Source organism: Schistocerca piceifrons, chromosome 5 (genome assembly GCF_021461385.2).
Source record: "Schistocerca piceifrons isolate TAMUIC-IGC-003096 chromosome 5, iqSchPice1.1, whole genome shotgun sequence".
Classification (NCBI taxonomy): Eukaryota; Metazoa; Arthropoda; class Insecta; order Orthoptera; family Acrididae; genus Schistocerca; species Schistocerca piceifrons.
Window position 1 is genome coordinate 598,727,664 of NC_060142.1, and position 26,256 is coordinate 598,753,919.

Consider the following 26,256-nt stretch of genomic DNA (forward strand, 5'->3'; position numbering starts at 1 on the left):
GCAGTAGAGGGACGCCCGCTACAAAAGACGTATTCTTTACATTCAATTTCAGCATATACGTCGCGAGTGCCACATGACATGGCCTGTCTCTCGATGTCGATTTGTATTTGGTGTGTCTTAAGTGTCGGTCTGCAGTAGGCCGCTGTTGGCCGAGCGACGTGCAGTCGCCTTACATGAAGCCCCATGGGCAACGCCAGTGCCACTGTGGACAACAGCGCACTGTAGCCAGAGAGAGGAGCCGAAAGGCGCATTTCGCAGTCGAGCCACGCTATCCCACAAGCTGTGCACTAGGTCAGGATTGTGCAGACCGCTAACTTTTGGTGGGCCGACGCTCGTCGTCGATCGTAAGGGCGAAACATTCAAGAGATTTGGAAAACGGCAATGTGGACACCCCCAGCAGCAGCTGTGTGCCAAATCCGATATCTGGTCGAGGGCTGCAAGATTCAGTATGATGAAGTAACAATTTGGGGATAGCTCACAAACGCTAACCTGCCGCCTTCTTAGCTCAGTGGTAGAGCACTGGTCTCGTAAACCAGGGGTCGTGAGTTCGAACCTCACAGAAGGCATTCATTTTTTAAACCTTCCTGCAAGGAGCGGAGCTATCTCGAGCAGCATCTAACACATGGCAGTACACTGAATGAAAGGGATGTTCTACAACCTATGACAAGTATTCTACTGGCCTCAGAGGTTTTCTGAATGCATAGGCAGAACATTGGTTTGTATGCATTTTGTAGTATAATGTCATGCTTGGCGATGTCATTCGTTTACGAGCCTCGCTACAGTGTGCATGCACGTTATCCATGTGAAGAGGCGTAAGCAAATGCTACCATTCTGCGAGATTCCTGCAGAAGGTATACGAATTGCGTTGATATACAGAGCACAAGGGAGCCAAAGTCAAGGCCTCCGTGGCGCAATCGGCTAGCGCGTTCGGCTGTTAACCGAAAGGTTGGTGGTTCGAGCCCACCCGGGGGCGAAATCGTTTTAACCGGCACCGAGGTGAGGACATACGTCACCTTTGTTAGAGATACACAGCTAGTGTGACAATTTGGCTGCCTTATACACATTCAGCCAAGTGACACTGTAGGTAAAAACATGGCCCTACACAGACGTTCTGCTGTTTTCCTTTTTATTCGTCATGTGTGACACTGCAGTAGAGGGACGCCCGCTACAAAAGACGTATTCTTTACATTCAATTTCAGCATATACGTCGCGAGTGCCACATGACATGGCCTGTCTCTCGATGTCGATTTGTATTTGGTGTGTCTTAAGTGTCGGTCTGCAGTAGGCCGCTGTTGGCCGAGCGACGTGCAGTCGCCTTACATGAAGCCCCATGGGCAACGCCAGTGCCACTGTGGACAACAGCGCACTGTAGCCAGAGAGAGGAGCCGAAAGGCGCATTTCGCAGTCGAGCCACGCTATCCCACAAGCTGTGCACTAGGTCAGGATTGTGCAGACCGCTAACTTTTGGTGGGCCGACGCTCGTCGTCGATCGTAAGGGCGAAACATTCAAGAGATTTGGAAAACGGCAATGTGGACACCCCCAGCAGCAGCTGTGTGCCAAATCCGATATCTGGTCGAGGGCTGCAAGATTCAGTATGATGAAGTAACAATTTGGGGATAGCTCACAAACGCTAACCTGCCGCCTTCTTAGCTCAGTGGTAGAGCACTGGTCTCGTAAACCAGGGGTCGTGAGTTCGAACCTCACAGAAGGCATTCATTTTTTAAACCTTCCTGCAAGGAGCGGAGCTATCTCGAGCAGCATCTAACACATGGCAGTACACTGAATGAAAGGGATGTTCTACAACCTATGACAAGTATTCTACTGGCCTCAGAGGTTTTCTGAATGCATAGGCAGAACATTGGTTTGTATGCATTTTGTAGTATAATGTCATGCTTGGCGATGTCATTCGTTTACGAGCCTCGCTACAGTGTGCATGCACGTTATCCATGTGAAGAGGCGTAAGCAAATGCTACCATTCTGCGAGATTCCTGCAGAAGGTATACGAATTGCGTTGATATACAGAGCACAAGGGAGCCAAAGTCAAGGCCTCCGTGGCGCAATCGGCTAGCGCGTTCGGCTGTTAACCGAAAGGTTGGTGGTTCGAGCCCACCCGGGGGCGAAATCGTTTTAACCGGCACCGAGGTGAGGACATACGTCACCTTTGTTAGAGATACACAGCTAGTGTGACAATTTGGCTGCCTTATACACATTCAGCCAAGTGACACTGTAGGTAAAAACATGGCCCTACACAGACGTTCTGCTGTTTTCCTTTTTATTCGTCATGTGTGACACTGCAGTAGAGGGACGCCCGCTACAAAAGACGTATTCTTTACATTCAATTTCAGCATATACGTCGCGAGTGCCACATGACATGGCCTGTCTCTCGATGTCGATTTGTATTTGGTGTGTCTTAAGTGTCGGTCTGCAGTAGGCCGCTGTTGGCCGAGCGACGTGCAGTCGCCTTACATGAAGCCCCATGGGCAACGCCAGTGCCACTGTGGACAACAGCGCACTGTAGCCAGAGAGAGGAGCCGAAAGGCGCATTTCGCAGTCGAGCCACGCTATCCCACAAGCTGTGCACTAGGTCAGGATTGTGCAGACCGCTAACTTTTGGTGGGCCGACGCTCGTCCTCGATCGTAAGGGCGAAACATTCAAGAGATTTGGAAAACGGCAATGTGGACACCCCCGGCAGCAGCTGTGTGCCAAATCCGATATCTGGTCGAGGGCTGCAAGATTCAGTATGATGAAGTAACAATTTGGGGATAGCTCACAAACGCTAAGCTGCCGCCTTCTTAGCTCAGTGGTAGAGCACTGGTCTCGTAAACCAGGGGTCGTGAGTTCGAACCTCACAGAAGGCATTCATTTTTTAAACCTTCCTGCAAGGAGCGGAGCTATCTCGAGCAGCATCTAACACATGGCAGTACACTGAATGAAAGGGATGTTCTACAACCTATGACAAGTATTCTACTGGCCTCAGAGGTTTTCTGAATGCATAGGCAGAACATTGGTTTGTATGCATTTTGTAGTATAATGTCATGCTTGGCGATGTCATTCGTTTACGAGCCTCGCTACAGTGTGCATGCACGTTATCCATGTGAAGAGGCGTAAGCAAATGCTACCATTCTGCGAGATTCCTGCAGAAGGTATACGAATTGCGTTGATATACAGAGCACAAGGGAGCCAAAGTCAAGGCCTCCGTGGCGCAATCGGCTAGCGCGTTCGGCTGTTAACCGAAAGGTTGGTGGTTCGAGCCCACCCGGGGGCGAAATCGTTTTAACCGGCACCGAGGTGAGGACATACGTCAACTTTGTTAGAGATACACAGCTAGTGTGACAATTTGGCTGCGTTTGAGTGATGCCACAGAGCCTTATACACATTCAGCCAAGTGACACTGTAGGTAAAAACATGGCCCTACACAGACGTTCTGCTGTTTTCCTTTTTATTCGTCATGTGTGACACTGCAGTAGAGGGACGCCCGCTACAAAAGACGTATTCTTTACATTCAATTTCAGCATATACGTCGCGAGTGCCACATGACATGGCCTGTCTCTCGATGTCGATTTGTATTTGGTGTGTCTTAAGTGTCGGTCTGCAGTAGGCCGCTGTTGGCCGAGCGACGTGCAGTCGCCTTACATGAAGCCCCATGGGCAACGCCAGTGCCACTGTGGACAACAGCGCACTGTAGCCAGAGAGAGGAGCCGAAAGGCGCATTTCGCAGTCGAGCCACGCTATCCCACAAGCTGTGCACTAGGTCAGGATTGTGCAGACCGCTAACTTTTGGTGGGCCGACGCTCGTCGTCGATCGTAAGGGCGAAACATTCAAGAGATTTGGAAAACGGCAATGTGGACACCCCCAGCAGCAGCTGTGTGCCAAATCCGATATCTGGTCGAGGGCTGCAAGATTCAGTATGATGAAGTAACAATTTGGGGATAGCTCACAAACGCTAACCTGCCGCCTTCTTAGCTCAGTGGTAGAGCACTGGTCTCGTAAACCAGGGGTCGTGAGTTCGAACCTCACAGAAGGCATTCATTTTTTAAACCTTCCTGCAAGGAGCGGAGCTATCTCGAGCAGCATCTAACACATGGCAGTACACTGAATGAAAGGGATGTTCTACAACCTATGACAAGTATTCTACTGGCCTCAGAGGTTTTCTGAATGCATAGGCAGAACATTGGTTTGTATGCATTTTGTAGTATAATGTCATGCTTGGCGATGTCATTCGTTTACGAGCCTCGCTACAGTGTGCATGCACGTTATCCATGTGAAGAGGCGTAAGCAAATGCTACCATTCTGCGAGATTCCTGCAGAAGGTATACGAATTGCGTTGATATACAGAGCACAAGGGAGCCAAAGTCAAGGCCTCCGTGGCGCAATCGGCTAGCGCGTTCGGCTGTTAACCGAAAGGTTGGTGGTTCGAGCCCACCCGGGGGCGAAATCGTTTTAACCGGCACCGAGGTGAGGACATACGTCACCTTTGTTAGAGATACACAGCTAGTGTGACAATTTGGCTGCCTTATACACATTCAGCCAAGTGACACTGTAGGTAAAAACATGGCCCTACACAGACGTTCTGCTGTTTTCCTTTTTATTCGTCATGTGTGACACTGCAGTAGAGGGACGCCCGCTACAAAAGACGTATTCTTTACATTCAATTTCAGCATATACGTCGCGAGTGCCACATGACATGGCCTGTCTCTCGATGTCGATTTGTATTTGGTGTGTCTTAAGTGTCGGTCTGCAGTAGGCCGCTGTTGGCCGAGCGACGTGCAGTCGCCTTACATGAAGCCCCATGGGCAACGCCAGTGCCACTGTGGACAACAGCGCACTGTAGCCAGAGAGAGGAGCCGAAAGGCGCATTTCGCAGTCGAGCCACGCTATCCCACAAGCTGTGCACTAGGTCAGGATTGTGCAGACCGCTAACTTTTGGTGGGCCGACGCTCGTCGTCGATCGTAAGGGCGAAACATTCAAGAGATTTGGAAAACGGCAATGTGGACACCCCCAGCAGCAGCTGTGTGCCAAATCCGATATCTGGTCGAGGGCTGCAAGATTCAGTATGATGAAGTAACAATTTGGGGATAGCTCACAAACGCTAAGCTGCCGCCTTCTTAGCTCAGTGGTAGAGCACTGGTCTCGTAAACCAGGGGTCGTGAGTTCGAACCTCACAGAAGGCATTCATTTTTTAAACCTTCCTGCAAGGAGCGGAGCTATCTCGAGCAGCATCTAACACATGGCAGTACACTGAATGAAAGGGATGTTCTACAACCTATGACAAGTATTCTACTGGCCTCAGAGGTTTTCTGAATGCATAGGCAGAACATTGGTTTGTATGCATTTTGTAGTATAATGTCATGCTTGGCGATGTCATTCGTTTACGAGCCTCGCTACAGTGTGCATGCACGTTATCCATGTGAAGAGGCGTAAGCAAATGCTACCATTCTGCGAGATTCCTGCAGAAGGTATACGAATTGCGTTGATATACAGAGCACAAGGGAGCCAAAGTCAAGGCCTCCGTGGCGCAATCGGCTAGCGCGTTCGGCTGTTAACCGAAAGGTTGGTGGTTCGAGCCCACCCGGGGGCGAAATCGTTTTAACCGGCACCGAGGTGAGGACATACGTCAACTTTGTTAGAGATACACAGCTAGTGTGACAATTTGGCTGCGTTTGAGTGATGCCACAGAGCCTTATACACATTCAGCCAAGTGACACTGTAGGTAAAAACATGGCCCTACACAGACGTTCTGCTGTTTTAATTTTTTTTCGTCATGTGTGACACTGCAGTAGAGGGACGCCCGCTACAAAAGACGTATTCTTTACATTCAATTACAGCATATACGTCGCGAGTGCCACATGACATGGCCTGTCTCTCGATGTCGATTTGTATTTGGTGTGTCTTAAGTGTCGGTCTGCAGTAGGCCGCTGTTGGCCGAGCGACGTGCAGTCGCCTTACATGAAGCCCCATGGGCAACGCCAGTGCCACTGTGGACAACAGCGCACTGTAGCCAGAGAGAGGAGCCGAAAGGCGCATTTCGCAGTCGAGCCACGCTATCCCACAAGCTGTGCACTAGGTCAGGATTGTGCAGACCGCTAACTTTTGGTGGGCCGACGCTCGTCGTCGATCGTAAGGGCGAAACATTCAAGAGATTTGGAAAACGGCAATGTGGACACCCCCAGCAGCAGCTGTGTGCCAAATCCGATATCTGGTCGAGGGCTGCAAGATTCAGTATGAAGAAGTAACAATTTGGGGATAGCTCACAAACGCTAACCTGCCGCCTTCTTAGCTCAGTGGTAGAGCACTGGTCTCGTAAACCAGGGGTCGTGAGTTCGAACCTCACAGAAGGCATTCATTTTTTAAACCTTCCTGCAAGGAGCGGAGCTATCTCGAGCAGCATCTAACACATGGCAGTACACTGAATGAAAGGGATGTTCTACAACCTATGACAAGTATTCTACTGGCCTCAGAGGTTTTCTGAATGCATAGGCAGAACATTGGTTTGTATGCATTTTGTAGTATAATGTCATGCTTGGCGATGTCATTCGTTTACGAGCCTCGCTACAGTGTGCATGCACGTTATCCATGTGAAGAGGCGTAAGCAAATGCTACCATTCTGCGAGATTCCTGCAGAAGGTATACGAATTGCGTTGATATACAGAGCACAAGGGAGCCAAAGTCAAGGCCTCCGTGGCGCAATCGGCTAGCGCGTTCGGCTGTTAACCGAAAGGTTGGTGGTTCGAGCCCACCCGGGGGCGAAATCGTTTTAACCGGCACCGAGGTGAGGACATACGTCAACTTTGTTAGAGATACACAGCTAGTGTGACAATTTGGCTGCGTTTGAGTGATGCCACAGAGCCTTATACACATTCAGCCAAGTGACACTGTAGGTAAAAACATGGCCCTACACAGACGTTCTGCTGTTTTCCTTTTTATTCGTCATGTGTGACACTGCAGTAGAGGGACGCCCGCTACAAAAGACGTATTCTTTACATTCAATTTCAGCATATACGTCGCGAGTGCCACATGACATGGCCTGTCTCTCGATGTCGATTTGTATTTGGTGTGTCTTAAGTGTCGGTCTGCAGTAGGCCGCTGTTGGCCGAGCGACGTGCAGTCGCCTTACATGAAGCCCCATGGGCAACGCCAGTGCCACTGTGGACAACAGCGCACTGTAGCCAGAGAGAGGAGCCGAAAGGCGCATTTCGCAGTCGAGCCACGCTATCCCACAAGCTGTGCACTAGGTCAGGATTGTGCAGACCGCTAACTTTTGGTGGGCCGACGCTCGTCGTCGATCGTAAGGGCGAAACATTCAAGAGATTTGGAAAACGGCAATGTGGACACCCCCAGCAGCAGCTGTGTGCCAAATCCGATATCTGGTCGAGGGCTGCAAGATTCAGTATGATGAAGTAACAATTTGGGGATAGCTCACAAACGCTAACCTGCCGCCTTCTTAGCTCAGTGGTAGAGCACTGGTCTCGTAAACCAGGGGTCGTGAGTTCGAACCTCACAGAAGGCATTCATTTTTTAAACCTTCCTGCAAGGAGCGGAGCTATCTCGAGCAGCATCTAACACATGGCAGTACACTGAATGAAAGGGATGTTCTACAACCTATGACAAGTATTCTACTGGCCTCAGAGGTTTTCTGAATGCATAGGCAGAACATTGGTTTGTATGCATTTTGTAGTATAATGTCATGCTTGGCGATGTCATTCGTTTACGAGCCTCGCTACAGTGTGCATGCACGTTATCCATGTGAAGAGGCGTAAGCAAATGCTACCATTCTGCGAGATTCCTGCAGAAGGTATACGAATTGCGTTGATATACAGAGCACAAGGGAGCCAAAGTCAAGGCCTCCGTGGCGCAATCGGCTAGCGCGTTCGGCTGTTAACCGAAAGGTTGGTGGTTCGAGCCCACCCGGGGGCGAAATCGTTTTAACCGGCACCGAGGTGAGGACATACGTCACCTTTGTTAGAGATACACAGCTAGTGTGACAATTTGGCTGCCTTATACACATTCAGCCAAGTGACACTGTAGGTAAAAACATGGCCCTACACAGACGTTCTGCTGTTTTCCTTTTTATTCGTCATGTGTGACACTGCAGTAGAGGGACGCCCGCTACAAAAGACGTATTCTTTACATTCAATTTCAGCATATACGTCGCGAGTGCCACATGACATGGCCTGTCTCTCGATGTCGATTTGTATTTGGTGTGTCTTAAGTGTCGGTCTGCAGTAGGCCGCTGTTGGCCGAGCGACGTGCAGTCGCCTTACATGAAGCCCCATGGGCAACGCCAGTGCCACTGTGGACAACAGCGCACTGTAGCCAGAGAGAGGAGCCGAAAGGCGCATTTCGCAGTCGAGCCACGCTATCCCACAAGCTGTGCACTAGGTCAGGATTGTGCAGACCGCTAACTTTTGGTGGGCCGACGCTCGTCGTCGATCGTAAGGGCGAAACATTCAAGAGATTTGGAAAACGGCAATGTGGACACCCCCAGCAGCAGCTGTGTGCCAAATCCGATATCTGGTCGAGGGCTGCAAGATTCAGTATGATGAAGTAACAATTTGGGGATAGCTCACAAACGCTAAGCTGCCGCCTTCTTAGCTCAGTGGTAGAGCACTGGTCTCGTAAACCAGGGGTCGTGAGTTCGAACCTCACAGAAGGCATTCATTTTTTAAACCTTCCTGCAAGGAGCGGAGCTATCTCGAGCAGCATCTAACACATGGCAGTACACTGAATGAAAGGGATGTTCTACAACCTATGACAAGTATTCTACTGGCCTCAGAGGTTTTCTGAATGCATAGGCAGAACATTGGTTTGTATGCATTTTGTAGTATAATGTCATGCTTGGCGATGTCATTCGTTTACGAGCCTCGCTACAGTGTGCATGCACGTTATCCATGTGAAGAGGCGTAAGCAAATGCTACCATTCTGCGAGATTCCTGCAGAAGGTATACGAATTGCGTTGATATACAGAGCACAAGGGAGCCAAAGTCAAGGCCTCCGTGGCGCAATCGGCTAGCGCGTTCGGCTGTTAACCGAAAGGTTGGTGGTTCGAGCCCACCCGGGGGCGAAATCGTTTTAACCGGCACCGAGGTGAGGACATACGTCAACTTTGTTAGAGATACACAGCTAGTGTGACAATTTGGCTGCGTTTGAGTGATGCCACAGAGCCTTATACACATTCAGCCAAGTGACACTGTAGGTAAAAACATGGCCCTACACAGACGTTCTGCTGTTTTAATTTTTTTTCGTCATGTGTGACACTGCAGTAGAGGGACGCCCGCTACAAAAGACGTATTCTTTACATTCAATTACAGCATATACGTCGCGAGTGCCACATGACATGGCCTGTCTCTCGATGTCGATTTGTATTTGGTGTGTCTTAAGTGTCGGTCTGCAGTAGGCCGCTGTTGGCCGAGCGACGTGCAGTCGCCTTACATGAAGCCCCATGGGCAACGCCAGTGCCACTGTGGACAACAGCGCACTGTAGCCAGAGAGAGGAGCCGAAAGGCGCATTTCGCAGTCGAGCCACGCTATCCCACAAGCTGTGCACTAGGTCAGGATTGTGCAGACCGCTAACTTTTGGTGGGCCGACGCTCGTCGTCGATCGTAAGGGCGAAACATTCAAGAGATTTGGAAAACGGCAATGTGGACACCCCCAGCAGCAGCTGTGTGCCAAATCCGATATCTGGTCGAGGGCTGCAAGATTCAGTATGAAGAAGTAACAATTTGGGGATAGCTCACAAACGCTAACCTGCCGCCTTCTTAGCTCAGTGGTAGAGCACTGGTCTCGTAAACCAGGGGTCGTGAGTTCGAACCTCACAGAAGGCATTCATTTTTTAAACCTTCCTGCAAGGAGCGGAGCTATCTCGAGCAGCATCTAACACATGGCAGTACACTGAATGAAAGGGATGTTCTACAACCTATGACAAGTATTCTACTGGCCTCAGAGGTTTTCTGAATGCATAGGCAGAACATTGGTTTGTATGCATTTTGTAGTATAATGTCATGCTTGGCGATGTCATTCGTTTACGAGTCTCGCTACAGTGTGCATGCACGTTATCCATGTGAAGAGGCGTAAGCAAATGCTACCATTCTGCGAGATTCCTGCAGAAGGTATACGAATTGCGTTGATATACAGAGCACAAGGGAGCCAAAGTCAAGGCCTCCGTGGCACAATCGGCTAGCGCGTTCGGCTGTTAACCGAAAGGTTGGTGGTTCGAGCCCACCCGGGGGCGAAATCGTTTTAACCGGCACCGAGGTGAGGACATACGTCAACTTTGTTAGAGATACACAGCTAGTGTGACAATTTGGCTGCGTTTGAGTGATGCCACAGAGCCTTATACACATTCAGCCAAGTGACACTGTAGGTAAAAACATGGCCCTACACAGACGTTCTGCTGTTTTCCTTTTTATTCGTCATGTGTGACACTGCAGTAGAGGGACGCCCGCTACAAAAGACGTATTCTTTACATTCAATTTCAGCATATACGTCGCGAGTGCCACATGACATGGCCTGTCTCTCGATGTCGATTTGTATTTGGTGTGTCTTAAGTGTCGGTCTGCAGTAGGCCGCTGTTGGCCGAGCGACGTGCAGTCGCCTTACATGAAGCCCCATGGGCAACGCCAGTGCCACTGTGGACAACAGCGCACTGTAGCCAGAGAGAGGAGCCGAAAGGCGCATTTCGCAGTCGAGCCACGCTATCCCACAAGCTGTGCACTAGGTCAGGATTGTGCAGACCGCTAACTTTTGGTGGGCCGACGCTCGTCGTCGATCGTAAGGGCGAAACATTCAAGAGATTTGGAAAACGGCAATGTGGACACCCCCAGCAGCAGCTGTGTGCCAAATCCGATATCTGGTCGAGGGCTGCAAGATTCAGTATGATGAAGTAACAATTTGGGGATAGCTCACAAACGCTAACCTGCCGCCTTCTTAGCTCAGTGGTGCCCGCCCCGGTAGCTGAGTGGTCAGCGTGACAGACTGTCAATCCTAAGGGCCCGGGTTCGATTCCCGGCTGGGTCGGAAATTTTCTCCGCTCAGGGACTGGGTGTTGTGTTAAAAAAATAAGTTAGTTTCCGCTTTAGACGCCGTGCAGTGTGGACGTGCCTAGTCTTCCGCTCCGCCGTAGCGTTACGTATAGTGGACTATCGTTTTTGTTTACGTGTTGTGTTGCAACTTCTGTGAGTGTTTCTCCGTCGTTGTTTCGTACCTTGTGTTTTTTTTTTCTGTCCTTATATCAGTGTCTTTTGTGTAGCGGTTTCGACCGCATATTTTGAAAATGTCGTCCCAGGTTATTCCTCGTCAGGCTACAGTTAGTTTTGCTTTTGACAAGTCAACCCGCCATGTGCAACCTAGTTCTCTTGAGATTCATGATTGGTTGGTAGATACCTTTGGTGTTCATTCGGATCAGGTGCACACTGCTTATTTTGATACCGAACTGTATGTTTTCTTTGTTAAGTTTATGGACCCACTTCAGGTTGATAAAATTCTTTCTAAATATGGTCATCAAGTTCTCTTTCGGCATCGGGATGATTCTGTAAGTACCGTGCTGCTTTCCAATGCTTCCATCACGTATACCAATGTTCGTGTTTACAACCTTCCACCGGAGGTGGATAATGTCTATCTTAAGGAGGGTCTACAGAAGTATGGTGATGTAAAGAGCATTCGCCTTGAACGCTGGTCAAGCCAACATCGCCTGCAATGTTACAGTGGTATTCGTTCAGTCGAAATGCACGTTAAGCAGAATATTCCATCTCACCTGCAGATCGGTGGATATCGTGTCCATGTAACATATAGTGGTCAGGTTGGCACCTGTTTTTTGTGCAATGAAAGTGGTCACGTGCGTACCGACTGTCCGCAGAGAGTTTTTGTTTTAAAAAATTCTCTCGAACAGCGTCGCAAGTTAACGGTCGCTGACCTCGTTGCAGGTGGTTCTGCTCTTGGTGTAGCACAGTCCAGTGGTAGTAGCGCCCCGCCACAGGTTTTGCGCACCCCTGATACAGAATTTCCTCCTTTGCGTGCTAAATCTGATGTTGTTCCGTCTGTCCCTCAGGTGGGTGTGCCACTTTTGAATAATAAGAGGCGTCGCCCACACGATGGAAATAGTACGGATGAGGATCTCCCTGAGATGCCCCAGTCCGAGCGACCGGCATCCTCCGAGCCACTGTGTACTGTAGCTGCTCCCTGCCCTCCTGAGGTAGCGGTTCCGGTGGCGGCTGCTGGCGCCCCTCCGGCCTCCGACGCAGCTTCTCTCGAGTCGGGTCGTCGGTCGGGCCTGTTGGCGCCGTCTTCCGAACCGACTTCGATGTCACAACAAGTGGAGCCGCGACAACTTCCTGCTTCGCTGTCCCATACCTCTGCCAGCGGAGCTGCTCCGCTTCCTTCCAACTCTGCGGCCTCGGACCTTCCTGCTCACGTTTCGCCTCCGTGCAGTCCATGTTTGCCGGAAGCTAGTGCAGGTGTTGACCATTCCGTTTTGTCGGATGTTTCCCCCGCGACCCCGGATCCCGCATGTGGACCGGCGCGGGTGGTGTCGGATACAGAAATTGACCCTCCTACGTCACCGGCGGCTGAAGTTTCCTTGCCCGTCAGCCGACGCAAGTTACGCGTTCAGCCGAACGTTAATGCTGTTCGTAAAAAACCGAAACGTAAGGGATCCGCGGAACGGGGTAGCAGTCCCCCTCCCTCGGATGCCTCCGTCACCCCTGCTATGGACTGTGACGCTGGTGCGTCGGTGTAGGTGATTTGTTTTCTCGCTTTTCTCTCTATGGTTCAAGCATACACCTTTCTTACCTTAAATGTTAACCGTATTGAGTCCGACGTTCGCATTGCCTCTTTGCGGCAGTTTATTTACGACGCCTGTGCGGACGTAGTGTTTTTGCAGGAAGTGTTGTTTTCTGATCTCTCTCTACCTGGATTTCAAACTGTTTTTAATGTCGCGCCGGAATATTCAACAGGAACTGCTCTTTTCTTTCGAGAGGGCATTCCTATTACTGACATTGAATTCCTTGACTCTGGCCGTGGGATTGGTTGTCGTCTTTTTGATCTCCGCCTCGTTGTTTTGTATGCCCCCTCTGGTTCGAGTCACACTGTGGCTCGATCGCGTTTTTATAAAGAAGAGCTTATTTATCTTTTGCGCCAGAGTCCTCGGAGTCTCCTGCTCGGAGGCGATTTTAATTGTGTTTTACGCCCTGCAGACCAGTCCCCCAATTTTAATTATTGCCGTGATTTACATGACTTAGTTCGTACGATGCATCTGCGTGATGTTTGGGAACACAAATATCCAACCCTGGTGAAATATACGTTTTTTACCGCGTCCTCATGCAGTAGACTCGACAGATTCTATTTATCTGATTTTTTATGTGATAAAATTCTTTCTGTCGATGTTATTCCTACTAGTTTTTCTGACCATTGTGCTTTTACTGCAACTGTAAATCTTAGTCGCCAACCTGCAAAACTTTATCGTTCCCAGTGGATGTTAAATGTTTCCCACCTTGCCGACAGTGCTATGGATGATGTTATAAGTGGCGTGTGGGAGCGATGTCTTCGCTCTGTCCCGCGATACCCCTCCTTGCTGGTTTGGTGGACTGCGTTTGCCAAGCCCAAGATTCGTCAGACTTTGATTTTCTACTGTGCTGCTAGGACGTGTGATTTTAAGAACACGTATGAATATTACTACTCTGTCCTGCGTGAACTATATGACGCGGCGGGTACCTCTCCACTGCGGATCCATGATGTTCGTCGTATTAAAGCCAAGCTCTTGAGCCTTAAACGACGACAGATGGATGGTCTGCGAGTTAAGTCGAAACCTCACTCTCTTGTTGAAGGTGAACTGACATCCTTGTACCACCTGCTACGGCATCAGACTCGTCGTCGTCGCTCCTTCATCTCTTCTCTTACGGTGGATGATGGGCGACAGCTTAGTGCACAGGAGGAAATGGTTCGCGCTCTTCATCAGTATTACACTAGTCTATACTCTGCCGATGATTCTGGTGAGTCTCTTTCGGATGATGTCTTTGGGGATCTAACTGCGACGATCGCGCCTGACGCGAACGGCGAATTTCTCCGGGAGTTCCAGGTAGATGATGTTTTCGATTTTATTGCTCGCTCTCCGTCCAGTAAATCGCCGGGTCCAGACGGCCTGCCTAAAGAATTTTATCTCCGTTTTTGGCCTCTTTTGGGTGGCATTTTTACGCAGATTTGAAATGAGATTGTCAGGGGGATGGATGTGCCTGCCGATTTTAAAGTAGGGAAAATTGTTTTAATCCCGAAGTCCTCTGGTCGTTTATCTGCTGCCAATCTTCGTCCGCTCACATTGCTGAATTTTGACTATAAGACAGCTGCTAGACCGCTCAATAGCCGGTTGTCTTCTCTGCTTCGGGGTGTGATTGGTGCACATCAATGTTGTTTTCATGATAGATCTATTCTGACACCAGTAGCCGAATATCGGGATGTTGTCTCGGTTGCGGCGGTTACAAACGTACATTGTGCCTTTGCCTTCCTTGATTTTTATAAGGCTTTTGATCACGTCAGTCATGTGTTTTTAGATCGTGTTTTAGGTACAATAGGTTTTAACGCTTCATCACGTGGTGTTCTTGGCAATTTGTATAGGGGAATAACAGCTCGGCTGTCAGTCAATGGGCAACTGACGCCGCCCATTGCTATCCGCCGCAGAGTGCCTCAGGGTAGTCCGCTCTCTATGTCTTTATTCGTATTGTCCCTGGAACCGCTGCTTCGGACTATTGCTCTCAAGCTTCAGGGTATGTCCCTCTCTAATATTAAAAAAAAAAAAAAAGTGGTAGAGCACTGGTCTCGTAAACCAGGGGTCGTGAGTTCGAACCTCACAGAAGGCATTCATTTTTTAAACCTTCCTGCAAGGAGCGGAGCTATCTCGAGCAGCATCTATCACATGGCAGTACACTGAATGAAAGGGATGTTCTACAACCTATGACAAGTATTCTACTGGCCTCAGAGGTTTTCTGAATGCATAGGCAGAACATTGGTTTGTATGCATTTTGTAGTATAATGTCATGCTTGGCGATGTCATTCGTTTACGAGCCTCGCTACAGTGTGCATGCACGTTATCCATGTGAAGAGGCGTAAGCAAATGCTACCATTCTGCGAGATTCCTGCAGAAGGTATACGAATTGCGTTGATATACAGAGCACAAGGGAGCCAAAGTCAAGGCCTCCGTGGCGCAATCGGCTAGCGCGTTCGGCTGTTAACCGAAAGGTTGGTGGTTCGAGCCCACCCGGGGGCGAAATCGTTTTAACCGGCACCGAGGTGAGGACATACGTCAACTTTGTTAGAGATACACAGCTAGTGTGACAATTTGGCTGCGTTTGAGTGATGCCACAGAGCCTTATACACATTCAGCCAAGTGACACTGTAGGTAAAAACATGGCCCTACACAGACGTTCTGCTGTTTTCCTTTTTATTCGTCATGTGTGACACTGCAGTAGAGGGACGCCCGCTACAAAAGACGTATTCTTTACATTCAATTTCAGCATATACGTCGCGAGTGCCACATGACATGGCCTGTCTCTCGATGTCGATTTGTATTTGGTGTGTCTTAAGTGTCGGTCTGCAGTAGGCCGCTGTTGGCCGAGCGACGTGCAGTCGCCTTACATGAAGCCCCATGGGCAACGCCAGTGCCACTGTGGACAACAGCGCACTGTAGCCAGAGAGAGGAGCCGAAAGGCGCATTTCGCAGTCGAGCCACGCTATCCCACAAGCTGTGCACTAGGTCAGGATTGTGCAGACCGCTAACTTTTGGTGGGCCGACGCTCGTCGTCGATCGTAAGGGCGAAACATTCAAGAGATTTGGAAAACGGCAATGTGGACACCCCCAGCAGCAGCTGTGTGCCAAATCCGATATCTGGTCGAGGGCTGCAAGATTCAGTATGATGAAGTAACAATTTGGGGATAGCTCACAAACGCTAACCTGCCGCCTTCTTAGCTCAGTGGTAGAGCACTGGTCTCGTAAACCAGGGGTCGTGAGTTCGAACCTCACAGAAGGCATTCATTTTTTAAACCTTCCTGCAAGGAGCGGAGCTATCTCGAGCAGCATCTAACACATGGCAGTACACTGAATGAAAGGGATGTTCTACAACCTATGACAAGTATTCTACTGGCCTCAGAGGTTTTCTGAATGCATAGGCAGAACATTGGTTTGTATGCATTTTGTAGTATAATGTCATGCTTGGCGATGTCATTCGTTTACGAGCCTCGCTACAGTGTGCATGCACGTTATCCATGTGAAGAGGCGTAAGCAAATGCTACCATTCTGCGAGATTCCTGCAGAAGGTATACGAATTGCGTTGATATACAGAGCACAAGGGAGCCAAAGTCAAGGCCTCCGTGGCGCAATCGGCTAGCGCGTTCGGCTGTTAACCGAAAGGCTGGTGGTTCGAGCCCACCCGGGGGCGAAATCGTTTTAACCGGCACCGAGGTGAGGACATACGTCAACTTTGTTAGAGATACACAGCTAGTGTGACAATTTGGCTGCGTTTGAGTGATGCCACAGAGCCTTATACACATTCAGCCAAGTGACACTGTAGGTAAAAACATGGCCCTACACAGACGTTCTGCTGTTTTCCTTTTTATTCGTCATGTGTGACACTGCAGTAGAGGGACGCCCGCTACAAAAGACGTATTCTTTACATTCAATTTCAGCATATACGTCGCGAGTGCCACATGACATGGCCTGTCTCTCGATGTCGATTTGTATTTGGTGTGTCTTAAGTGTCGGTCTGCAGTAGGCCGCTGTTGGCCGAGCGACGTGCAGTCGCCTTACATGAAGCCCCATGGGCAACGCCAGTGCCACTGTGGACAACAGCGCACTGTAGCCAGAGAGAGGAGCCGAAAGGCGCATTTCGCAGTCGAGCCACGCTATCCCACAAGCTGTGCACTAGGTCAGGATTGTGCAGACCGCTAACTTTTGGTGGGCCGACGCTCGTCGTCGATCGTAAGGGCGAAACATTCAAGAGATTTGGAAAACGGCAATGTGGACACCCCCAGCAGCAGCTGTGTGCCAAATCCGATATCTGGTCGAGGGCTGCAAGATTCAGTATGATGAAGTAACAATTTGGGGATAGCTCACAAACGCTAAGCTGCCGCCTTCTTAGCTCAGTGGTAGAGCACTGGTCTCGTAAACCAGGGGTCGTGAGTTCGAACCTCACAGAAGGCATTCATTTTTTAAACCTTCCTGCAAGGAGCGGAGCTATCTCGAGCAGCATCTAACACATGGCAGTACACTGAATGAAAGGGATGTTCTACAACCTATGACAAGTATTCTACTGGCCTCAGAGGTTTTCTGAATGCATAGGCAGAACATTGGTTTGTATGCATTTTGTAGTATAATGTCATGCTTGGCGATGTCATTCGTTTACGAGCCTCGCTACAGTGTGCATGCACGTTATCCATGTGAAGAGGCGTAAGCAAATGCTACCATTCTGCGAGATTCCTGCAGAAGGTATACGAATTGCGTTGATATACAGAGCACAAGGGAGCCAAAGTCAAGGCCTCCGTGGCGCAATCGGCTAGCGCGTTCGGCTGTTAACCGAAAGGCTGGTGGTTCGAGCCCACCCGGGGGCGAAATCGTTTTAACCGGCACCGAGGTGAGGACATACGTCAACTTTGTTAGAGATACACAGCTAGTGTGACAATTTGGCTGCGTTTGAGTGATGCCACAGAGCCTTATACACATTCAGCCAAGTGACACTGTAGGTAAAAACATGGCCCTACACAGACGTTCTGCTGTTTTCCTTTTTATTCGTCATGTGTGACACTGCAGTAGAGGGACGCCCGCTACAAAAGACGTATTCTTTACATTCAATTTCAGCATATACGTCGCGAGTGCCACATGACATGGCCTGTCTCTCGATGTCGATTTGTATTTGGTGTGTCTTAAGTGTCGGTCTGCAGTAGGCCGCTGTTGGCCGAGCGACGTGCAGTCGCCTTACATGAAGCCCCATGGGCAACGCCAGTGCCACTGTGGACAACAGCGCACTGTAGCCAGAGAGAGGAGCCGAAAGGCGCATTTCGCAGTCGAGCCACGCTATCCCACAAGCTGTGCACTAGGTCAGGATTGTGCAGACCGCTAACTTTTGGTGGGCCGACGCTCGTCGTCGATCGTAAGGGCGAAACATTCAAGAGATTTGGAAAACGGCAATGTGGACACCCCCAGCAGCAGCTGTGTGCCAAATCCGATATCTGGTCGAGGGCTGCAAGATTCAGTATGATGAAGTAACAATTTGGGGATAGCTCACAAACGCTAAGCTGCCGCCTTCTTAGCTCAGTGGTAGAGCACTGGTCTCGTAAACCAGGGGTCGTGAGTTCGAACCTCACAGAAGGCATTCATTTTTTAAACCTTCCTGCAAGGAGCGGAGCTATCTCGAGCAGCATCTAACACATGGCAGTACACTGAATGTAAGGGATGTTCTACAACCTATGACAAGTATTCTACTGGCCTCAGAGGTTTTCTGAATGCATAGGCAGAACATTGGTTTGTATGCATTTTGTAGTATAATGTCATGCTTGGCGATGTCATTCGTTTACGAGCCTCGCTACAGTGTGCATGCACGTTATCCATGTGAAGAGGCGTAAGCAAATGCTACCATTCTGCGAGATTCCTGCAGAAGGTATACGAATTGCGTTGATATACAGAGCACAAGGGAGCCAAAGTCAAGGCCTCCGTGGCGCAATCGGCTAGCGCGTTCGGCTGTTAACCGAAAGGCTGGTGGTTCGAGCCCACCCGGGGGCGAAATCGTTTTAACCGGCACCGAGGTGAGGACATACGTCAACTTTGTTAGAGATACACAGCTAGTGTGACAATTTGGCTGCGTTTGAGTGATGCCACAGAGCCTTATACACATTCAGCCAAGTGACACTGTAGGTAAAAACATGGCCCTACACAGACGTTCTGCTGTTTTCCTTTTTATTCGTCATGTGTGACACTGCAGTAGAGGGACGCCCGCTACAAAAGACGTATTCTTTACATTCAATTTCAGCATATACGTCGCGAGTGCCACATGACATGGCCTGTCTCTCGATGTCGATTTGTATTTGGTGTGTCTTAAGTGTCGGTCTGCAGTAGGCCGCTGTTGGCCGAGCGACGTGCAGTCGTTAGAGATACACAGCTAGTGTGACAATTTGGCTGCGTTTGAGTGATGCCACAGAGCCTTATACACATTCAGCCAAGTGACACTGTAGGTAAAAACATGGCCCTACACAGACGTTCTGCTGTTTTCCTTTTTAATCGTCATGTGTGACACTGCAGTAGAGGAACGCCCGCTACAAAAGACGTATTCTTTACATTCAATTTCAGCATATACGTCGCGAGTGCCACATGACATGGCCTGTCTCTCGATGTCGATTTGTATTTGGTGTGTCTTAAGTGTCGGTCTGCAGTAGGCCGCTGTTGGCCGAGCGACGTGCAGTCGCCTTACATGAAGCCCCATGGGCAACGCCAGTGCCACTGTGGACAACAGCGCACTGTAGCCAGAGAGAGGAGCCGAAAGGCGCATTTCGCAGTCGAGCCACGCTATCCCACAAGCTGTGCACTAGGTCAGGATTGTGCAGACCGCTAACTTTTGGTGGGCCGACGCTCGTCGTCGATCGTAAGGGCGAAACATTCAAGAGATTTGGAAAATGGCAATGTGGACACCCCCAGCAGCAGCTGTGTGCCAAATCCGATATCTGGTCGAGGGCTGCAAGATTCAGTATGATGAAGTAACAATTTGGGGATAGCTCACAAACGCTAAGCTGCCGCCTTCTTAGCTCAGTGGTAGAGCTCTGGTCTCGTAAACCAGGGGTCGTGAGTTCGAACCTCACAGAAGGCATTCATTTTTTAAACCTTCCTGCAAGGAGCGGAGCTATCTCGAGCAGCATCTAACACATGGCAGTACACTGAATGAAAGGGATGTTCTACAACCTATGACAAGTATTCTACTGGCCTCAGAGGTTTTCTGAATGCATAGGCAGAACATTGGTTTGTATGCATTTTGTAGTATAATGTCATGCTTGGCGATGTCATTCGTTTACGAGCCTCGCTACAGTGTGCATGCACGTTATCCATGTGAAGAGGCGTAAGCAAATGCTACCATTCTGCGAGATTCCTGCAGAAGGTATACGAATTGCGTTGATATACAGAGCACAAGGGAGCCAAAGTCAAGGCCTCCGTGGCGCAATCGGCTAGCGCGTTCGGCTGTTAACAGAAAGGTTGGTGGTTCGAGCCCACCCGGGGGCGAAATCGTTTTAACCGGCACCGAGGTGAGGACATACGTCAACTTTGTTAGAGATACACAGCTAGTGTGACAATTTGGCTGCGTTTGAGTGATGCCACAGAGCCTTATACACATTCAGCCAAGTGACACTGTAGGTAAAAACATGGCCCTACACAGACGTTCTGCTGTTTTCCTTTTTATTCGTCATGTGTGACACTGCAGTAGAGGGACGCCCGCTACAAAAGACGTATTCTTTACATTCAATTTCAGCATATACGTCGCGAGTGCCACATGACATGGCCTGTCTCTCGATGTCGATTTGTATTTGGTGTGTCTTAAGTGTCGGTCTGCAGTAGGCCGCTGTTGGCCGAGCGACGTGCAGTCGCCTTACATGAAGCCCCATGGGCAACGCCAGTGCCACTGTGGACAACAGCGCACTGTAGCCAGAGAGAGGAGCCGAAAGGCGCATTTCGCAGTCGAGCCACGCTATCCCACAAGCTGTGCACTAGGTCAGGATTGTGCAGACCGCTAACTTTTGGTGGGCCGACGCTCGTCGTCGATCGTAAGGGCGAAACATTCAAGAGATTTGGAAAACGGCAATGTGGACACCCCCAGCAGCAGCTGTGTGCCAAATCCGATATCTGGTCGAGGGCTGCAAGATTCAGTATGATGAAGTAACAATTTGGGGATAGCTCACAAACGCTAAGCTGCCGCCTTCTTAGCTCAGTGGTAGAGCACTGGTCTCGTAAACCAGGGGTCGTGAGTTCGAACCTCACAGAAGGCATTCATTTTTTAAACCTTCCTGCAAGGAGCGGAGCTATCTCGAGCAGCATCTAACACATGGCAGTACACTGAATGAAAGGGATGTTCTACAACCTATGACAAGTATTCTACTGGCCTCAGAGGTTTTCTGAATGCATAGGCAGAACATTGGTTTGTATGCATTTTGTAGTATAATGTCATGCTTGGCGATGTCATTCGTTTACGAGCCTCGCTACAGTGTGCATGCACGTTATCCATGTGAAGAGGCGTAAGCAAATGCTACCATTCTGCGAGATTCCTGCAGAAGGTATACGAATTGCGTTGATATACAGAGCACAAGGGAGCCAAAGTCAAGGCCTCCGTGGCGCAATCGGCTAGCGCGTTCGGCTGTTAACCGAAAGGCTGGTGGTTCGAGCCCACCCGGGGGCGAAATCGTTTTAACCGGCACCGAGGTGAGGACATACGTCAACTTTGTTAGAGATACACAGCTAGTGTGACAATTTGGCTGCGTTTGAGTGATGCCACAGAGCCTTATACACATTCAGCCAAGTGACACTGTAGGTAAAAACATGGCCCTACACAGACGTTCTGCTGTTTTCCTTTTTATTCGTCATGTGTGACACTGCAGTAGAGGGACGCCCGCTACAAAAGACGTATTCTTTACATTCAATTTCAGCATATACGTCGCGAGTGCCACATGACATGGCCTGTCTCTCGATGTCGATTTGTATTTGGTGTGTCTTAAGTGTCGGTCTGCAGTAGGCCGCTGTTGGCCGAGCGACGTGCAGTCGCCTTACATGAAGCCCCATGGGCAACGCCAGTGCCACTGTGGACAACAGCGCACTGTAGCCAGAGAGAGGAGCCGAAAGGCGCATTTCGCAGTCGAGCCACGCTATCCCACAAGCTGTGCACTAGGTCAGGATTGTGCAGACCGCTAACTTTTGGTGGGCCGACGCTCGTCGTCGATCGTAAGGGCGAAACATTCAAGAGATTTGGAAAACGGCAATGTGGACACCCCCAGCAGCAGCTGTGTGCCAAATCCGATATCTGGTCGAGGGCTGCAAGATTCAGTATGATGAAGTAACAATTTGGGGATAGCTCACAAACGCTAAGCTGCCGCCTTCTTAGCTCAGTGGTAGAGCACTGGTCTCGTAAACCAGGGGTCGTGAGTTCGAACCTCACAGAAGGCATTCATTTTTTAAACCTTCCTGCAAGGAGCGGAGCTATCTCGAGCAGCATCTAACACATGGCAGTACACTGAATGTAAGGGATGTTCTACAACCTATGACAAGTATTCTACTGGCCTCAGAGGTTTTCTGAATGCATAGGCAGAACATTGGTTTGTATGCATTTTGTAGTATAATGTCATGCTTGGCGATGTCATTCGTTTACGAGCCTCGCTACAGTGTGCATGCACGTTATCCATGTGAAGAGGCGTAAGCAAATGCTACCATTCTGCGAGATTCCTGCAGAAGGTATACGAATTGCGTTGATATACAGAGCACAAGGGAGCCAAAGTCAAGGCCTCCGTGGCGCAATCGGCTAGCGCGTTCGGCTGTTAACCGAAAGGCTGGTGGTTCGAGCCCACCCGGGGGCGAAATCGTTTTAACCGGCACCGAGGTGAGGACATACGTCAACTTTGTTAGAGATACACAGCTAGTGTGACAATTTGGCTGCGTTTGAGTGATGCCACAGAGCCTTATACACATTCAGCCAAGTGACACTGTAGGTAAAAACATGGCCCTACACAGACGTTCTGCTGTTTTCCTTTTTATTCGTCATGTGTGACACTGCAGTAGAGGGACGCCCGCTACAAAAGACGTATTCTTTACATTCAATTTCAGCATATACGTCGCGAGTGCCACATGACATGGCCTGTCTCTCGATGTCGATTTGTATTTGGTGTGTCTTAAGTGTCGGTCTGCAGTAGGCCGCTGTTGGCCGAGCGACGTGCAGTCGTTAGAGATACACAGCTAGTGTGACAATTTGGCTGCGTTTGAGTGATGCCACAGAGCCTTATACACATTCAGCCAAGTGACACTGTAGGTAAAAACATGGCCCTACACAGACGTTCTGCTGTTTTCCTTTTTAATCGTCATGTGTGACACTGCAGTAGAGGAACGCCCGCTACAAAAGACGTATTCTTTACATTCAATTTCAGCATATACGTCGCGAGTGCCACATGACATGGCCTGTCTCTCGATGTCGATTTGTATTTGGTGTGTCTTAAGTGTCGGTCTGCAGTAGGCCGCTGTTGGCCGAGCGACGTGCAGTCGCCTTACATGAAGCCCCATGGGCAACGCCAGTGCCACTGTGGACAACAGCGCACTGTAGCCAGAGAGAGGAGCCGAAAGGCGCATTTCGCAGTCGAGCCACGCTATCCCACAAGCTGTGCACTAGGTCAGGATTGTGCAGACCGCTAACTTTTGGTGGGCCGACGCTCGTCGTCGATCGTAAGGGCGAAACATTCAAGAGATTTGGAAAATGGCAATGTGGACACCCCCAGCAGCAGCTGTGTGCCAAATCCGATATCTGGTCGAGGGCTGCAAGATTCAGTATGATGAAGTAACAATTTGGGGATAGCTCACAAACGCTAAGCTGCCGCCTTCTTAGCTCAGTGGTAGAGCTCTGGTCTCGTAAACCAGGGGTCGTGAGTTCGAACCTCACAGAAGGCATTCATTTTTTAAACCTTCCTGCAAGGAGCGGAGCTATCTCGAGCAGCATCTAACACATGGCAGTACACTGAATGAAAGGGATGTTCTACAACCTATGACAAGTATTCTACTGGCCTCAGAGGTTTTCTGAATGCATAGGCAGAACATTGGTTTGTATGCATTTTGTAGTATAATGTCATGCTTGGCGATGTCATTCGTTTACGAGCCTCGCTACAGTGTGCATGCACGTTATCCATGTGAAGAGGCGTAAGCAAATGCTACCATTCTGCGAGATTCCTGCAGAAGGTATACGAATTGCGTTGATATACAGAGCACAAGGGAGCCAAAGTCAAGGCCTCCGTGGCGCAATCGGCTAGCGCGTTCGGCTGTTAACAGAAAGGTTGGTGGTTCGAGCCCACCCGGGGGCGAAATCGTTTTAACCGGCACCGAGGTGAGGACATACGTCAACTTTGTTAGAGATACACAGCTAGTGTGACAATTTGGCTGCGTTTGAGTGATGCCACAGAGCCTTATACACATTCAGCCAAGTGACACTGTAGGTAAAAACATGGCCCTACACAGACGTTCTGCTGTTTTCCTTTTTATTCGTCATGTGTGACACTGCAGTAGAGGGACGCCCGCTACAAAAGACGTATTCTTTACATTCAATTTCAGCATATACGTCGCGAGTGCCACATGACATGGCCTGTCTCTCGATGTCGATTTGTATTTGGTGTGTCTTAAGTGTCGGTCTGCAGTAGGCCGCTGTTGGCCGAGCGACGTGCAGTCGCCTTACATGAAGCCCCATGGGCAACGCCAGTGCCACTGTGGACAACAGCGCACTGTAGCCAGAGAGAGGAGCCGAAAGGCGCATTTCGCAGTCGAGCCACGCTATCCCACAAGCTGTGCACTAGGTCAGGATTGTGCAGACCGCTAACTTTTGGTGGGCCGACGCTCGTCCTCGATCGTAAGGGCGAAACATTCAAGAGATTTGGAAAACGGCAATGTGGACACCCCCAGCAGCAGCTGTGTGCCAAATCCGATATCTGGTCGAGGGCTGCAAGATTCAGTATGATGAAGTAAGAATTTGGGGATAGCTCACAAACGCTAAGCTGCCGCCTTCTTAGCTCAGTGGTAGAGCACTGGTCTCGTAAACCAGGGGTCGTGAGTTCGAACCTCACAGAAGGCATTCATTTTTTAAACCTTCCTGCAAGGAGCGGAGCTATCTCGAGCAGCATCTAACACATGGCAGTACACTGAATGAAAGGGATGTTCTACAACCTATGACAAGTATTCTACTGGCCTCAGAGGTTTTCTGAATGCATAGGCAGAACATTGGTTTGTATGCATTTTGTAGTATAATGTCATGCTTGGCGATGTCATTCGTTTACGAGCCTCGCTACAGTGTGCATGCACGTTATCCATGTGAAGAGGCGTAAGCAAATGCTACCATTCTGCGAGATTCCTGCAGAAGGTATACGAATTGCGTTGATATACAGAGCACAAGGGAGCCAAAGTCAAGGCCTCCGTGGCGCAATCGGCTAGCGCGTTCGGCTGTTAACCGAAAGGTTGGTGGTTCGAGCCCACCCGGGGGCGAAATCGTTTTAACCGGCACCGAGGTGAGGACATACGTCAACTTTGTTAGAGATACACAGCTAGTTTGACAATTTGGCTGCGTTTGAGTGATGCCACAGAGCCTTATACACATTCAGCCAAGTGACACTGTAGGTAAAAACATGGCCCTACACAGACGTTCTGCTGTTTTCCTTTTTATTCGTCATGTGTGACACTGCAGTAGAGGGACGCCCGCTACAAAAGACGTATTCTTTACATTCAATTTCAGCATATACGTCGCGAGTGCCACATGACATGGCCTGTCTCTCGATGTCGATTTGTATTTGGTGTGTCTTAAGTGTCGGTCTGCAGTAGGCCGCTGTTGGCCGAGCGACGTGCAGTCGCCTTACATGAAGCCCCATGGGCAACGCCAGTGCCACTGTGGACAACAGCGCACTGTAGCCAGAGAGAGGAGCCGAAAGGCGCATTTCGCAGTCGAGCCACGCTATCCCACAAGCTGTGCACTAGGTCAGGATTGTGCAGACCGCTAACTTTTGGTGGGCCGACGCTCGTCGTCGATCGTAAGGGCGAAACATTCAAGAGATTTGGAAAATGGCAATGTGGACACCCCCAGCAGCAGCTGTGTGCCAAATCCGATATCTGGTCGAGGGCTGCAAGATTCAGTATGATGAAGTAACAATTTGGGGATAGCTCACAAACGCTAAGCTGCCGCCTTCTTAGCTCAGTGGTAGAGCACTGGTCTCGTAAACCAGGGGTCGTGAGTTCGAACCTCACAGAAGGCATTCATTTTTTAAACCTTCCTGCAAGGAGCGGAGCTATCTCGAGCAGCATCTAACACATGGCAGTACACTGAATGAAAGGGATGTTCTACAACCTATGACAAGTATTCTACTGGCCTCAGAGGTTTTCTGAATGCATAGGCAGAACATTGGTTTGTATGCATTTTGTAGTATAATGTCATGCTTGGCGATGTCATTCGTTTACGAGCCTCGCTACAGTGTGCATGCACGTTATCCATGTGAAGAGGCGTAAGCAAATGCTACC

At 49.7% G+C, this 26,256-nt stretch overlaps 36 non-coding genes across 36 annotated transcripts; all 36 read left to right on the top strand.

Annotated features, from left to right (window-relative positions):
* Nucleotides 1-494: 494 nt before the first annotated feature.
* On the top strand, nucleotides 495-566 carry Trnat-cgu. The gene has a single exon. It is a non-coding gene; the product is annotated as a tRNA-Thr (tRNA).
* A 333-nt stretch (nucleotides 567-899) lies between these two features.
* On the top strand, nucleotides 900-973 carry Trnan-guu. The gene has a single exon. It is a non-coding gene; the product is annotated as a tRNA-Asn (tRNA).
* Nucleotides 974-1,641: 668 nt separating this feature from the next.
* Nucleotides 1,642-1,713, top strand: Trnat-cgu. Its single transcript has one exon. It is a non-coding gene; the product is annotated as a tRNA-Thr (tRNA).
* Nucleotides 1,714-2,046: 333 nt separating this feature from the next.
* Trnan-guu lies at nucleotides 2,047-2,120 on the top strand. Its single transcript has one exon. It is a non-coding gene; the product is annotated as a tRNA-Asn (tRNA).
* Nucleotides 2,121-2,788: 668 nt separating this feature from the next.
* Nucleotides 2,789-2,860, top strand: Trnat-cgu. Its single transcript has one exon. It is a non-coding gene; the product is annotated as a tRNA-Thr (tRNA).
* Nucleotides 2,861-3,193: 333 nt separating this feature from the next.
* On the top strand, nucleotides 3,194-3,267 carry Trnan-guu. Its single transcript has one exon. It is a non-coding gene; the product is annotated as a tRNA-Asn (tRNA).
* Nucleotides 3,268-3,956: 689 nt separating this feature from the next.
* Trnat-cgu lies at nucleotides 3,957-4,028 on the top strand. The gene has a single exon. It is a non-coding gene; the product is annotated as a tRNA-Thr (tRNA).
* Nucleotides 4,029-4,361: 333 nt separating this feature from the next.
* Nucleotides 4,362-4,435, top strand: Trnan-guu. The gene has a single exon. It is a non-coding gene; the product is annotated as a tRNA-Asn (tRNA).
* A 668-nt stretch (nucleotides 4,436-5,103) lies between these two features.
* Trnat-cgu lies at nucleotides 5,104-5,175 on the top strand. Its single transcript has one exon. It is a non-coding gene; the product is annotated as a tRNA-Thr (tRNA).
* Nucleotides 5,176-5,508: 333 nt separating this feature from the next.
* On the top strand, nucleotides 5,509-5,582 carry Trnan-guu. Its single transcript has one exon. It is a non-coding gene; the product is annotated as a tRNA-Asn (tRNA).
* Nucleotides 5,583-6,271: 689 nt separating this feature from the next.
* On the top strand, nucleotides 6,272-6,343 carry Trnat-cgu. The gene has a single exon. It is a non-coding gene; the product is annotated as a tRNA-Thr (tRNA).
* A 333-nt stretch (nucleotides 6,344-6,676) lies between these two features.
* Nucleotides 6,677-6,750, top strand: Trnan-guu. The gene has a single exon. It is a non-coding gene; the product is annotated as a tRNA-Asn (tRNA).
* A 689-nt stretch (nucleotides 6,751-7,439) lies between these two features.
* On the top strand, nucleotides 7,440-7,511 carry Trnat-cgu. Its single transcript has one exon. It is a non-coding gene; the product is annotated as a tRNA-Thr (tRNA).
* A 333-nt stretch (nucleotides 7,512-7,844) lies between these two features.
* Nucleotides 7,845-7,918, top strand: Trnan-guu. The gene has a single exon. It is a non-coding gene; the product is annotated as a tRNA-Asn (tRNA).
* Nucleotides 7,919-8,586: 668 nt separating this feature from the next.
* Trnat-cgu lies at nucleotides 8,587-8,658 on the top strand. The gene has a single exon. It is a non-coding gene; the product is annotated as a tRNA-Thr (tRNA).
* Nucleotides 8,659-8,991: 333 nt separating this feature from the next.
* On the top strand, nucleotides 8,992-9,065 carry Trnan-guu. The gene has a single exon. It is a non-coding gene; the product is annotated as a tRNA-Asn (tRNA).
* A 689-nt stretch (nucleotides 9,066-9,754) lies between these two features.
* On the top strand, nucleotides 9,755-9,826 carry Trnat-cgu. Its single transcript has one exon. It is a non-coding gene; the product is annotated as a tRNA-Thr (tRNA).
* A 333-nt stretch (nucleotides 9,827-10,159) lies between these two features.
* Nucleotides 10,160-10,233, top strand: Trnan-guu. Its single transcript has one exon. It is a non-coding gene; the product is annotated as a tRNA-Asn (tRNA).
* Nucleotides 10,234-15,181: 4,948 nt separating this feature from the next.
* Nucleotides 15,182-15,255, top strand: Trnan-guu. The gene has a single exon. It is a non-coding gene; the product is annotated as a tRNA-Asn (tRNA).
* A 689-nt stretch (nucleotides 15,256-15,944) lies between these two features.
* Nucleotides 15,945-16,016, top strand: Trnat-cgu. Its single transcript has one exon. It is a non-coding gene; the product is annotated as a tRNA-Thr (tRNA).
* A 333-nt stretch (nucleotides 16,017-16,349) lies between these two features.
* Trnan-guu lies at nucleotides 16,350-16,423 on the top strand. Its single transcript has one exon. It is a non-coding gene; the product is annotated as a tRNA-Asn (tRNA).
* Nucleotides 16,424-17,112: 689 nt separating this feature from the next.
* Trnat-cgu lies at nucleotides 17,113-17,184 on the top strand. The gene has a single exon. It is a non-coding gene; the product is annotated as a tRNA-Thr (tRNA).
* Nucleotides 17,185-17,517: 333 nt separating this feature from the next.
* On the top strand, nucleotides 17,518-17,591 carry Trnan-guu. The gene has a single exon. It is a non-coding gene; the product is annotated as a tRNA-Asn (tRNA).
* Nucleotides 17,592-18,280: 689 nt separating this feature from the next.
* Trnat-cgu lies at nucleotides 18,281-18,352 on the top strand. Its single transcript has one exon. It is a non-coding gene; the product is annotated as a tRNA-Thr (tRNA).
* Nucleotides 18,353-18,685: 333 nt separating this feature from the next.
* On the top strand, nucleotides 18,686-18,759 carry Trnan-guu. The gene has a single exon. It is a non-coding gene; the product is annotated as a tRNA-Asn (tRNA).
* Nucleotides 18,760-19,765: 1,006 nt separating this feature from the next.
* Nucleotides 19,766-19,837, top strand: Trnat-cgu. Its single transcript has one exon. It is a non-coding gene; the product is annotated as a tRNA-Thr (tRNA).
* Nucleotides 19,838-20,170: 333 nt separating this feature from the next.
* Trnan-guu lies at nucleotides 20,171-20,244 on the top strand. The gene has a single exon. It is a non-coding gene; the product is annotated as a tRNA-Asn (tRNA).
* Nucleotides 20,245-20,933: 689 nt separating this feature from the next.
* On the top strand, nucleotides 20,934-21,005 carry Trnat-cgu. Its single transcript has one exon. It is a non-coding gene; the product is annotated as a tRNA-Thr (tRNA).
* Nucleotides 21,006-21,338: 333 nt separating this feature from the next.
* On the top strand, nucleotides 21,339-21,412 carry Trnan-guu. The gene has a single exon. It is a non-coding gene; the product is annotated as a tRNA-Asn (tRNA).
* Nucleotides 21,413-22,101: 689 nt separating this feature from the next.
* On the top strand, nucleotides 22,102-22,173 carry Trnat-cgu. Its single transcript has one exon. It is a non-coding gene; the product is annotated as a tRNA-Thr (tRNA).
* A 333-nt stretch (nucleotides 22,174-22,506) lies between these two features.
* Nucleotides 22,507-22,580, top strand: Trnan-guu. Its single transcript has one exon. It is a non-coding gene; the product is annotated as a tRNA-Asn (tRNA).
* Nucleotides 22,581-23,586: 1,006 nt separating this feature from the next.
* Trnat-cgu lies at nucleotides 23,587-23,658 on the top strand. Its single transcript has one exon. It is a non-coding gene; the product is annotated as a tRNA-Thr (tRNA).
* A 333-nt stretch (nucleotides 23,659-23,991) lies between these two features.
* On the top strand, nucleotides 23,992-24,065 carry Trnan-guu. Its single transcript has one exon. It is a non-coding gene; the product is annotated as a tRNA-Asn (tRNA).
* Nucleotides 24,066-24,754: 689 nt separating this feature from the next.
* Nucleotides 24,755-24,826, top strand: Trnat-cgu. The gene has a single exon. It is a non-coding gene; the product is annotated as a tRNA-Thr (tRNA).
* Nucleotides 24,827-25,159: 333 nt separating this feature from the next.
* Trnan-guu lies at nucleotides 25,160-25,233 on the top strand. Its single transcript has one exon. It is a non-coding gene; the product is annotated as a tRNA-Asn (tRNA).
* Nucleotides 25,234-25,922: 689 nt separating this feature from the next.
* Nucleotides 25,923-25,994, top strand: Trnat-cgu. The gene has a single exon. It is a non-coding gene; the product is annotated as a tRNA-Thr (tRNA).
* Nucleotides 25,995-26,256: the final 262 nt, after the last annotated feature.